Source organism: Mesoplodon densirostris, chromosome 5, assembly GCF_025265405.1.
Source record: "Mesoplodon densirostris isolate mMesDen1 chromosome 5, mMesDen1 primary haplotype, whole genome shotgun sequence".
NCBI classification, from domain to species: domain Eukaryota; kingdom Metazoa; phylum Chordata; class Mammalia; order Artiodactyla; family Ziphiidae; genus Mesoplodon; species Mesoplodon densirostris.
The window spans coordinates 104,107,794-104,122,722 of NC_082665.1; positions in this window are offsets into that span (position 1 = coordinate 104,107,794).

The window sequence follows — 14,929 nt, forward strand, 5'->3', positions numbered from 1 at the left end:
CTCCCAAGGCAACAGAAATAAAAACAAAAATAAACAAATGGGGCCTAATCAAACTTACAAGCTTTTGCACAGCAAACGAAAACATAAACAAAATGAAAAGACAACCTACCACCAAATGGGAGAAAATATTTGCAAATGATGCAACTAACAAGGGCTTAATTTCCAAAATATACAAACATCTCAACAGCAAAAAAACAAAAACAAAAACAAAAACAAATCCAAAAATGGGCAGAAGACCTAACTAGACATTTCTCCAAAGAAGAAATACAGATGACCAATAGGCACATGAAAAGATGCTCAACATCACTAATCATTAGAGAAATTCAAATCAAAACTACAATGAGGTATCACCTCACACCGGTCAGAATGGCCATCATCAAAAAATCTACAAACAGTAAATGCTGGAGAGGGGGTGGAGAAAAGGGAACCCTCTTGCACTGCTGGTGGGAATGTAAATTGATACAGCCACTATGGAGAACAGTATGGAGGTTCCTTAAAAAACTAAAAATAGAACTACCATATGACCCAGCAATCCCACTACTGGGCATATACCCAGAGAAAACCATAATTCAGAAAGAGTCATGTACCATAATGTTCACTGCAGCACTATTTACAGTAGCCAGGACATGGAAACAACCTAAGCGTCCATCAACAGATGAATGGATAAAGAAGATGTGGCACATATATACAATGCAATATTACTCAGCAAAAAAAAAAAAAGAAAGAAAAGAAACGAAATTGAGTTATTTGTAGTGAGGTGGATGGACCTAGAGTCTGTCATACAGAGTAAAGTAAGTCAGAAAGAGAAAAACAAATACCGTATGCTAACACATATATATGGAATCTAAAAAAAAAAAAAATGGTTCTGATGAACCTAGGGGCAGGACAGGAATAAAGACACAGACGTAGAGAATGGATTTGAGGACACGGGGAGGGAGAAGGGTAAGCTGGGACGAAGTGAGAGAGTGGCATGGACATATATACACTACCAAATATAAAATAGATAGCTAGTGGGAAGCAGCTGCACAGCACAGGGAGATCAGCTCGGTACTTTGTGACCACCTAGAGGGGTGGGATAGGGAAGGTGGGAGGGAGTTGCAAGAGGGAAGAGATATGGGGATATATGTATATGTATAGCTGATTCACTTTGTTATACAGCAGAAACTAACACAATATTGTAAAGCAATTAACTCCAATAAAGACATTAAAAAAAAAGTCTACAAATAACAAATGCTGGAGAGGGTCTGGAGAAAAGGGAACCCTCCTACACTCTTGGTGAGAATGTAAGTTGGTACAGCCACTGTGGAAAACAATATAGAGGTTCCTCAGAAAACTAAAAATAGAATTACCATATGATCCAGCAATCCCACTCCTGGGCATATATCCAAACAAAACTATAATTCAAAAAGATACAGGCATCCCTATGTTCATAGCAGCACTATTTACAATAGCCAAGACATGGAAACAACCTAAATGTCCGTCAACAGATGAATGGATAAAGAAGATGTGGTACACATATACAATGGAATACTACTCAGCCATAAAAAAGAATGAAATAATGCCATTTGCAGCAACATAGATGGAACTAGAGATTATCATACTAAGTGAAGTAAGTCAGAAAGAGAAAGAAAATGCCATGTGATATCACATATGTGGAATCTAAAATGTGACACAAATGAACCTACCTACAAAACAGAAACAGACTCACATAGAGAACACCTGTGGTTGTCAAGGTGGTGGGTGAGGGATGGAGTGGGAGTTTGGGACTAGCAGAGTCAAACTATTATATGTAGAATGGATAAAGAACAAGGTCCTACTGTATAGCACAGGGAACTATATTCAATATCCTATCATGCACTATAATGGGAAATAATATTTTTAAAAAGAATATATATATATATAACTGAATCACTTTGCTGTACATCAGAAATTAACACAACATTGTGGGGAGTTCCCTGGTGGCCTAGTGGTTAGGATTCCAGGCTTTCACTGCTGTGGCCCGGGTTCAATCCCTGGTCAGGGAACTGAGGTCCTGCAAGCCACACAGCACAGCCAAAAAAAAAAAGTTAACACAATATTGTAAATCAACTATACTTCAATTTCAAAAAATTGATTTAAAAAACTAAAAAATAAAGAAAAGATAGCTGAATGCTTGTACTCAATCTATTGTGATTCTGAAGTATATCAAGAAAAGTCTGACCTCTTACAAATGTGCAGTTGGAAAAGGGAGGAGTGTTTAAATAGCCTTTTCAAATAGTTATGGATATTATTCTTTGATACAACACCAAAACTAGACGAACATGGTTTCTTTAAAGGTTAGTTTTGCTATGGAATTTGAAACAATATCACTTTTTATACACTGTTATATTCAAATCCATTGGCTTATTTGGTACTTTGAATGGATCTTTTACCTATACCTGGTTTTGAAATATCATGTTAGTCCTTTGGAAAATATCACTCCTCTTCAAATCTTCCAAATGTTGACATATTTCATTATGTAATATTTAAAAATCAAACCATATTAATATTACCACTGATCCCATCAGAAAGTCAGCTTGCAACTCAAACAATCATGACAGTGCTTTCCTTGAGACAACCATCTTACTTCAGTACACAGCAGAAATGCTTTATGTGTACTTCCCATCTTGTTATACAGACTATTTTAAAAGACATACTCAAGGAACAAGATTTAATAAAATTAATAACTTTTACTGTTTAATTGAGGAAATTTTAAGTGCAACTGTTTTGTGTGTGTGTGTGTTTTAGTGTAAGTGTGTAGATGTGAAGAATATAATGACTATTATTAGTACAGTTTAGTGCCACTGCCTTAGATCATCAGCAGTTTACCCACTATTGTTTGTGCACAGTCAGTGCAAAATGCCAACACAGTGAAAAAACAAGTAATGTCTTAGTATTATCATAAAAATAGTTTTGATTTCATGGACTACTTGAAAGGATCTCAGGGTCTCCAAGAGTCTGTAGACTACACTTTCAGAACCATTGATTTAAGGTTATACTCTCCTTCTGCCAATCAAATATTCTGTAGGCAATTCAGGAGGAGGAATTAAAATGGGATGGAAAAGATTCAGGTAAAAAATGTTTTATTCCTTTGATTCTTGGGTCTCCTTGTTGTATTATAAGAGCTAAAATTTGGCCTTTTCACATACTGTAAAACGCTGAATTCATTTCTTTGTAGTTGCTTGTCCATATTATTAAGGTCTCAGTCTATACCTACAACTTATTACATTGTTTGGAAAGGTTTTTTGAACAATATATTAAGAGAAAGACAGAATAAACAAGTAATAAGATTTTCCCAGCCTATAAATTATTTACTGTGTGTAAACTGCTCAGCAGATAAAGTCATTCAGGTCAATAGGGTATGTCTCACTAATCAACCTCTACATTAATTTACTAATTTCTCTGTACCTCCCAAAGTGAGAACTCTATTCAGATGTATTATCTGTGTTCCCTAATTTGAATAGATTATGAATACATTACGATGTAACTGAAGATAACACAGATTGTGCAGATTAGATCTTTTCTGTAATGAATTCAAGAATGAAATAATACATGTTGTTTAGAAGTCAGTCGTCATGGATAAATGATAGAAGCTGGCCCTAAATTGAACCTCAGAAGAATTCCTTTAGTCTAGCTCATTGTAAACTATTTAATTCTGAAAATACCTCCTTAAAATAAATTTAAAAATCTATCCCAACTAATCCTTTATGAATAAGGGTTAAAGACTTAATCTTATGAGTTTATAAATCCATGTGTGTAACAAATTACATGTTTATTTAACTCTATTATCCAAATCAGTTCATACAAGTTCTTAAACAAGAAGGTAGATGCTGAACTATAAGACACCTTGTGATCTACGAACCCTTATTTTAGAGTCATTTTAGACTTTGAATATGTCACTAGTTTATTATTTTCTTCTTTTTCTGGTTGTAATCTAATAGTAAAAGACAACAAAGGACTTTTACCAAATTTTCGTTCTTCATATAACATTTTAGATAACTTTATTTTGAGTAAAAATAAAACTGAAATATTTCTCATAGGAGTGGTACAAGTGAGAATAGTGTGAAGCACCTGCCATTTCTCTACTAAGGCAGTGCTAACCAGGGGCCCACCTCTGAGCTTTTAGGTTTCCCTTTCCTGATATGTCAACACCACACACACACCTTCTATCTTCCTTCTTAAATGCTACTCATTCTTCAAGGTCCTCCTCAATAAAACCTGATGACTCCAGGTTCCATACTTCTCCCTCTTATATATTTATAGTCTAGGGACATCTCTTGTATTTCTTCAGCATTGTCTCCAGCTCATTACCATAGTGCTCAGTTATTAATAGGCAACCAAGGAAAACTGTTATGATCAAATATAAACTGTCAGGAAAAAAAAGAAAGTTAGTTCACTGGAAGAATGATTTTGTTTAAATGATTTGCCGCAAATTATGATTTTGGAAAAGCAACACAAAATTAAAGTTGGAGACAATGAAAACTAGGAAAAACAATTTCCCTAAGGAAGTTACAAATTGTTTTATCCTCTAAGCACTGAATAATTTTGAGTAATGGGCTTTTTGAAAAAGAAAGAATAAAATGTTACTTATAAGACTGGCTATGGACTGAACAATATTTATAATAAAGAGGAAAATAAACAATGTTGTCTGACTTGTTTCCTCAAAAGACCATGTATTTAGAAGAATAAAGCAAGTTTGACAGGTTTGGAGAAGAAAGTAAAATTGGAACTCAGCTCAGTCCAGTTACATGGGCTTGAGATCCACAAAGGAGTTTGGATTCACATCTATAACAATAATTTAAAATATCTGTTTCTATTAAAATATGGACCTCAATAAGGCTGCCATAGTATCATCACCTTCTCAACTGTGTGGTTAGACTTTTAATAGAAATAGGAATTATAAATATTGGAAGACAATTTCCATTTTTGTAGATGTACTGTGTAATTTCCATTTTGTAGATATACTTTAAATTATATGTATTTATGTATATATACATAATACCCACATGTCTATATATCTAATTTCTACTTCATTTAGTTTCTACTATATATAACAATTTAATATATGAAAAATAATGTTTACTATAACTTTTTTTTTTTTTTTTTTGCGGTACGCGGGCCTCTCACTGTTGTGGCCTCTCCTGTTGCACAGCACAGGCTCCGGATGCGCAGGCTCAGCGGCCATGGCTAACAGGCCCAGCCGCTCTATGGCATGTGGGATCTTCCCAGACTGGGGCACGAACCCGTGTCCCCTGCATCGGCAGGCGGACTCTCAACCACTGCACCACCAGGGAAGCCCCTATAACTATTTTAATGAGCAAGGGAAGGATTATACAGCAAACAGGAGTGGGAAATGAATTAAGGATTTGAAAAACTGCCAATTAAGGTGGCCATTTCATACTACATACACAGATAAAATGTGTTTGTTCTGAGATGAGATAAAAGGAAAAAGCTACTATGGGAATTCTGTAATTTTGTAACAGGAAAATCTTAGATACTACTCATTTATCCAAAGAGTGTCCTTTGATTTTAATTCCCAATGGTTTTTGCAATGTATGCATCTTTGTCTCCCTAACAACTAGATCTGAGCTTTTCATACTCTAAGTGTACAGTGTACTTTTTGATAGGTAGTTGATAGATCCATTCATTAATTTACTCATTCAACTACTATTATTGAAAAATATTTGGCTACATTCACTTTTTAAAGGTATACTTTTTTCCTCTAAAAAGAGTACATTTTGATCCATCTTTTTATCTTTATACACACATAGTTGTATCTGTTTTGCTTGGACTGTACTTTCATGTAAAAATAAAAACAATAGCAAAAACTAAAGACAACCTGTGCCTTTAGCTTTCAAATCATACCATGTTTTCCGTGAATGGAGCAGTTAGGTAAATCAGGCTTTAAGATACCAGAAACGTAAAAAGCAGAGCCTTTCAATGACTTTCTTTATGCCATAATTCAAACACACACATTTTCCCAGTATAATGATTTTGGTCATGGATAATTTGTAGCCAAGGTCTCCATGCTAGAATTGGTCTCATTTCAGGATAAAAGATTTGTATGAGAACAGCAAGATGATGGTCAGAATAGTCTTTTAAAAGTCTGGAGATAACCTTATCTCAAGAGAAAAATACTGTCCAGTGACCACACGTTCTAAAATAAGGGCCTTGCTACTGATCTCACTTTTCTATCAAGGAAACTGTAAAAATATGGTAAAATAGAGGCTATTACTTGAGTTCTGGGAAAATTGAAGGTACGATATAATTTCATGGTATTTTGATAGAATTTTGTACCTAAAAGAAATCTTAATATAATTGGTATCACTGACCTGAAAGTTCAGAGGCAACATTATCAAATAGTAAGCAATGTCTGAGTAAAATTTTATTATTTATGACAAAGGCATCTCTACCTTGCCTGGACATGTTAGTCAGTTGTGCTAAAAGTACACTCCTCAGTCCTTTATAGATTGTGTTTATTTCTTCCTGTGCTTTTAGAAACCTTAAGTCTAAATAAATGTGGGTTTTTTTTTCTATTTGAGTAAAAACCGCTTTCTTTTCTTCTTCCTTCTAGATGGTTGCACAAGTTCCCTTCCAGGTTCATGAACCTATGACTGCTTAGTGAAGTTCAATATAATATAATTCCTTACAGATGCTCACATATTACTTTGCATTTCCAGAGGCATTTATGGGGAAAAGAACTGACGATATGTACTACCATGTCTTGTAGGAGGCACTTGCTCTCATATAGTCTATTTTGCTCAACACTTTAGGGCCTATAGTGCTCTGTTAAAGCTGGTGATTTTGGCAGAAACAGACTCACAGACTTACAGAACAAACTTACGATTACTGGGGGGAAGGATGGTGAGGAAGGATAATTGGGAGTTTGGGATTGACAAGTATACACTGCTATATTTAAAATAGGTAACCAACAAGGACCTACCATATAGCATGGGGAACTCTGCTCAATATTCTGTAATAACCTAAATAGGAAAATAATTTGAAAAAGAATAGATACATGTGTATGTATAACTGAATAACTTTGCTGTACACCTGAAAATAACACAACATTGTTAATCAACTATACTCCCCAAAAAAAAAACAAAACACCAACACATACACAGGAGTTCTGTCTTCATAATATAAACACAGCCTAAAATTGCAATGAAGATATCAACGTAAGAAAAAAAACAAAACAAACAAAAGAACTATACTGCAATATAAAATAAACATTTTAAAAAGTAAAGCTGGTGATTTGGGGATAGAATGACAAACAGACCAATATGGACAGGTGCGTGGATGGACGAATGAATGGATGGATGGTCAGGGAGGTGAAAAAATATATATATATATATACACAATATATAGTTTGATCTCTTCCTGATGAAGTCAAAGGCTTAAACTATTTCCCTTCCAAGGCCTTTGTATCACAGACATCATCTATCTTGCTGAATGCTTCTGCAGTAGCCTATCCAATACTCTTCTTTTACGAATGACATATGGGGAGTCCTCTGAAACTGTGCCAAAGTTTCAGCCAACTTAGATTATCACCCATGAAGATCTTTCCAGGCTTTAGTTATTTGCATGATTGCTGAATCTTACATTTCTTCTCCCTCAGAGCAGTGGTGGACTAATCAAATAATTCCTGTTCCTTTTTCTGAAATGAGTTAAATAACATTTTCCCCTGTCGTATTTTGAAAATTATATAAGGAATAAGTAGGTCTTTTAAAATAAATATTGATGGTTAATCTTTAAAGGAATTTATCTTGTGTAATCCAAAAAAATGAGCAAAGGAATAGTTTATAAGAATGGATTTATTTTTCTGTATAAAAATGTCATAAGCATTTAAGTCTTCTTTTTAAAAGAAAATCTAAAATCTAGAGGTAGCACTATGAAAGACTAACATTCATACATATTTTGATACATATTCCCCTGCTAGATTAGAACAAATCATTTTACCTCTACTTCCTCTCTGAAAAATGGGAATAATCTTAGCCACTTGACATTAAGATTTTTCAAAATGGCATGAATGATCATTCTAAAGAATTTCTAGAACCAATCAGGATATGCAGGCTAATAAGCACATTGACATTACGTGGGTTGTGATTTATCTTTCTCAGAGATGGGATATCAAATAATCTTTGATAAAGAATATTTAGGATGACATTAGATACTGAAAGACAATAACAGCATAAAGACAGGGCCATTTTCACAGTAATATAGGATTTGTATCTAAAATTAATTTCTAAGTTCCGGCCATCCACAGGAGCAATATCTCCAGTTAAAAGTCTCCATGCTGTGCTTTGTTATATGGGAATTGTAAGATATATGCAAAATATATTCATCCAACAATGATTTCAACAGAAAGAGAGCATCATATGAGAATGGCATGGGCTTCCCTGGTGGCGCAGTGGTTTAGAGTCCGCCTGCCGATGCAGGGGACATGGGTTCGTGCCCCGGTCCAGGAAGATCCCACATGCCGCAGAGCGGCTGGGCACGTGAGCCATGGCCGCTGGGCCTGTGCGTCCGGAGCCTGTGCTCCGCAACGGGAGAGGCCACAACAGTGAGAGGACCGCGTACCGCAAAAAAAAAAAAAAAAAAAAAAGAGAATGACATAATGAGAATAGTTTGGCCATTAAGAGATTGAGAGACCAAAACCTATCTCAGTTCAAGATAGTTTATAATACCAATGTCATTCAATAAAGGTCTTTCCTGAGAATACTATGGAAGTAACAAGTTAGAAAAACGTTGATACTCATCCTACCCACCTAGAAATAGGTAGGTACCATAAATACAATAGCAGCAACTGGACACCTCAATTTAATAAAGTTGTGTGATGGGGATATTTGAAGCCTTTTGGCAGTAAGAAAGTATGGACCTGACATCTGATGAACAGCTACAATAAACAGGCACTATGAAGATTATTTTGATCATATGAATTCAGTGAATGCTTAAAATATTCCTCACAAAATAGATTTCACAGATGAGAAACTAAGTTTCAGAGAGGCTGACTTTCTTAAGCCGATAAATACCACAATGTATAAAGGGTTTGTTCTTTTGGTTATATTTGGTGACTTCTAGGAGCTATAGAGGAGTACAGAGATAGATGGAACATTTTCTTTTTCATCAAATAATTTGTAAGTTGGTGAAGTGTATACAGATATACATACAAATGTAACAACACTAGGATAAAAAGAAAACAATGAGAAACACAAATCTCAGAAGAATGATTACTCTTTTCTAAGGAAAGACAGGAATTAGGGACAGATACTTCTACTTCTTGACTAGAGTAGAGGGTACATGCATTTTTGTTTTATTATTATCATACATTATATTTATATGCATAAAACAATATAAATATAAAACAATATATATTTTTCTGTTTTGTATGTATAAAATAAGGGACTTCATGTTTTAAAAAACATGATTACAAGTAGCTAACCTATATGTGATTTACAGGTACTATACCTACTAGTGGAAAAGTCCAAAATATAATCTACATATCAATCAGATGCAAAGTGATTTGAAAGAAAATAATTTTTGTGTCCATATAACAGATGGGCTCAGTGTCAGAATAAGCCATTTGATAACTGGTGAAACTAATAAATGCTTAGAGGCAATTAAGCACTTTATCCTCAGATCACTTCAGGGGTATTATATATTTCAACTCTTTGAACCAGATGATAAGAATATGAGAAAACAATGGCTAATACAGTGATATAACAACTTCCTTCTTCCTAATTCAATACCAGCCACACTATAAATCCGCATGTCCCTTACAGCAAGTATCACAGGGCCTTAAACATAGTAGACACACAAATGAGGGCTTAATTTAAAATAACTAACATACACATACACATACTTAGCATGGTCTAGGTAATTTTCATATATTATTTTTTAATTTTTTTATCTTCATCCACCCTGAAAGGTTGGCAGTGTACAGAAACTGTCGCTCAGAAGATTCAGTATTTTGCCCAAGGTCACAGGGGTAGTATTATATAGTAAGACCAGTATTTGAACCCAGATCTGTTCCACCATACAATCACCTAATCACAGGTAATACTAATCCTTACAACCACCTTGTAAGACACGTTCTATTATCACCCTAAGTTTACAGATAAGGAAACTGAGGCATGAAGAGATTGTCATATGTCCACAGTCACACACTTGATTTGGACTTGGGGAGACTTAAGTGGGAGGGAAATTGGACCAGATCTCACTTCCTCAGATCTGGGTTCGTGGCAACCACTGTATAGAAGAGAAAGAAACCATCTCATATACGAACTTCTCCAAGGCAAACCAGGACAGAAGCCTCACTGAAATACCTTACTCTCTGGATTTAAGTGGCCTGAAACTAGCAAAAGCTCCCTCTGCCATTTGGCCTCTTAAGATCCTCTTAAGGGCTTCCCTGGTGGCGCAGTGGTTGAGAGTCCACCTGTCGATGCAGGGGACACGGGTTCGTACCCTGGTCCGGGAAGATCCCACATGCCGCGGAGCGGCTGGGCCCGTGAGCCATGGCCGCTGAGCCTGCGTGTCCGGAGCCTGTGCTCTGCAACGGGAGAGGCCACAACAGTGAGAGGCCCGCATACCGCAAAAAAAAAAAAGATCCTCTTAAGAATGGAAACAATCTCCCAAGTAGCCCAGAAGACCAAAATCCACAGCAATATACACTTAACACTTGAGTACCTTGTCCCATTAAACTGGCAAGACAAGAATGCCCCAAAAGCTGTCTCTAATCCTCCTCCTTCTCACAACAAGGCTTCTGACATCAAAGTTTATTGTTAAAAGCATCCTTAATAGAAATATTACTGTATATATTTTCACTAGAGAGAAGAATGTCAGGGAAATTTGTCATGATAGGTGTTTACCATAAGTTTGACATGCATTATTGTTAGATCATTCTGCTCTCCTTCCATAATTTTTCTATGCAATTTATTTATGTGCATATTTAAATGGTTTGCCACTTAATTGAAATTATAGTGTGTTCAAGCCAGATTTAACACTGACTGGCAGTTGCTGTTAAGGAATACTTGGAACCTATGAACAGGTCATAATATGATTGTATTATCCCACAGAATATTTCAGGAAATCAAATAGCTGACATTGCCAATATAAGTACCCTGTTCATTTCAGGCAAGATTATATCATATTCACGTTTATAGTCCACAACCCTAGATCCACATATGACATAACAGTGGTACCACTAACAACTTCTCATACAAAGATTCTGCCTACAAATCCAAGGGTCTTGGAAATAACTTTTAAAAAAAATGTTCAATCGGAGTAATTCTTTAAAAATGTAGGTATTTGTACTGTGTACAAAAAAAACAGTATTTTATTCAGTTTTCTGTAGTTTTCATCCAGATATTTGTTATAGAAAAGTACAGCCTGTGACAAAGGAAACAAATCCACACTATCACAGAGAGAAGATTTTTGATAGGGCAACAGCCCAAATAGTTCAAGGAATCAACGAAAACACCAAATAGCCTCAGGTTTTAGTTTTGAATTTAGAAAAGCTAAAATTTTATAATAAACAGATACTTTATCATTTTTCCCTCCCTTTTATGTTTCCTACTTTACATATCTACTTTAGATCTCGGGCACTTAATCACTCTGTGCCATTTCTCAACTGTAAAACAGGATAATAATAATAATAATACCTTCTCTTTGGGTTGTTGGATGTATTAAATGAGGTAAAGCAGTTAAATGCACACATCAGATACTTGGCATGTGGTTAAGTGCTATATTTTAGCTAACATATTATTTATAATTATTGTTCCATTATTATTATTCCATGATTGTTATACATCATAACTTACAGTAGCTTTTAAAAAGCAAATTAACAAAACATTTGGGGTACCTCTATGAATATAAAAAATAAATTATAAACATAATGAAATGAGAATTGGTATATGATCAAAGATCATTTTGGTGATAATACTCATAAAAATTACAAAATGGAGCCACTATTGAAATGTCCTTTATTTTTCTGCAGACTAGATTACATGACATCCTAATGTGTTCTGCAAAGAAACTTCAACCCTATATCAAATGTGCCTACAATGCAAGGTACCTCGCTATAAGAAATATCTGACAACCTTGATCTTGATCTCTTTAAGATTATATTTTCTCCTGTAGCTTTTGTTTGTCAATTAGAAATCAAGTAAATAGGTAAGTGATCAGTATATTGTAAGTCTTTGGGATGCAAAAGGGGAAAGGAATTAACATTTGTTGAATACCTTCTAAGTGTCAGCAAGTTTGCTATGTGTTTTACATTGGTCATTATTTCATTTAATCCCCATAACTGTCCCCTGAGACAGGTATTATCCCTATTTTAACAAATGTGGACATTGTTTCTCAGAGACTTCTTTATTATATGATTAGTCAATTAAGAACTGATGGATCAGAGTCTAGAACCTAGGTTTATTTGTCTCTCAAGTCTATTCTCTGTATACCATACAATGTTTACTTTGAGCAACTACATTTTTAATTGAAGTATAACTGACATACAATACCATATTAGTTTCAGGTGTGCATCATAGTGATTCAATATTTATATACATTTTGAAATGATCACCACAATAAGTCTAGTAACAACCTGTCACAGTACAAGGTTATTACAATATTATTGACTATATTCCCTATGCTGTACATTACATCCCCATGACTTATTTATTTTACAACTGGAATTCTGTATCTTTTAATCTCCTTCACCTATTTTGCACCAACTCTCTCCCCTCTGGCAAGCAACCACCAGTTTGTTTTCTCTATCTATGAGTCTGTTTCTGTTTTGTTTGTTCTTTTGTTTTTTAGATTTCATGTGTAAGTGAAATTATATGGTAAATGTCTTTCTCTGTCTGTCTTATTTCACTTAGCATAATGCCCTCAAGGTCCATCCATGTTGTTGCAAATGGCAAGATTTAGTTCTTTTTTATAGGTGATAATATTCTGGTGTGTGTGTGTATGCCACATCTTTATCCATTCATCCACTGATGGACACTTAGGTTGTTTCCATATTTTGGCTATTGTAAACAATGCTGCAATGAACATAGGAGTGCATATGTCTTTTCAAGGTTGTGTTTTATTAGGATAAACACTCAGAAGTGGAATTGCGGGATCATATTTTTAATATTTAATTTTTTTTTTTTTTTGCGGTACACGAGCCTCTCACTGCTGTGGCCTCTCCCGTTGTGGAGCACAGGCTCCGGATGCACAGGCTCAGCGGCCATGGCTCACGGGCTCAGCCGCTCTGCGGCATGTGGGGTCTCCCCGGACCGGGGCACGAACCCGTGTCCCCTGCATCGGCAGGCGGACTCTCAACCACTGCGCCACCAGGGAAGCCCCTAATTTTTTAATTTTTTGAAAAACCTCCATACTGTTTTCCACAGTGGCTGCACCAATTTACATTTCTACCAACAGTGCACAAGGGTTCCCTTTTCTCCACATCCTCACTGAGTAACTACCTTTGACTGACTACTCTTATAGTGCCTGATAACTTGTTTCCCAAAATTATCTGAGAATCACCTTTAGAATAGCATACCATGACCTTATGGGAAATGGTAAAAAAATTTTCTTATTTGCTGACTCTAATTAGTATATTTCTGTTTAATTCTGGGGAATCCTGGCAACAAATTTCTACAGAGAATGGGTTCCTAAGTAGCAGCTTAGAAAAATCTCCATAAACACTTCATTTGATATTCTTATATTTTACATTGGTGCAAGTGTTTTGTACACCCCAGGGATGTGAAATGTCCTATAAGAAATGCAGTGAGCTGCCAGTCAATGCCCTGCAGGGGGATTTATGAAATGAAATCATGCAAATGTTGTTTGTTTCTTTTCAGCCCAGACTGCATGAATTATTTGAACTAAATCGGGGGATGGATGAAGGAGTGCAGGAAGCTAATACACAGCTCTGCACCCCCATGGATGCCAAATAAATATTTGTGGCCTGAAAGACTACTTATTACAAAGTCTAAAACTTTTTATTTTGAGATATTGGTTTTATGTGGCTCCTGTAGTTGTTTTTTTTTAACAATTACCCCAATTATCATCACCATCCTTCTTAAGTGAAAGCCAGACTCAGCTCCTTGAACTGCTCTTCTCTCTCCCGCCAGGAGAGAGGCTGCATGTGAGGTCCAGGTGCTTTATTCTGACCGGATTTATCTTCCAAGACAGAAGAAAGGTTAGTCTCAGGAGGTGGAAGGAGCTAGACTGACTGGGGAAGCATCATGCTTTCATGGAAAAAGCCTGATCTTCTAAGGGCCTGAGTTTTACTCGAAGCTCTTCTGCTTTCTAATTGTGTGACTTGGGCAAGATTGCTTTACTTCTCAGAGACTCCACTTTCTCATCTCTAAGATGGAGGAAATATCATGAGCATTAAATAAGATGGAGTTTTTAAGATACCTGGTATATAGTAAGCATACCACTTACTAAATACTAGCTACCTTTGTTTTCATTAATGATGAAGCAGTAAAATGAAACAGTATCATATCCTGAATACATACTATTAGATATCTGGGAGATTTTACATCATTAGTTGCCACTTAAAGACCTTTTTTTTTTTTTTTTTAACTGTAGTTATCATAGAACAACCCAGTAGCGTTTCCTTTTCACTCATTGGCTGTACATAGAGTTTGATTGAAAACTAACAACCTCTTCTTCAGCTGCCTTATTCTCCAGGAATCTATATAGTACATTGCCTCAGATTATCTCACTAATTACTTAAATCCTGTTGTCTAAATATGAGTTGTAAAACCATCATCTACTTCTCAATACGAAGACTAATATAGAATGTAAATATATGGTCAAAAGAATTTATCTTCACCATACATTTTACTCCATATGTCTAGGGATATAGCTGAATTCAAGTAGGATTATCATTATTCTCAAAAAGCCTGTACTGGAGTTCCCT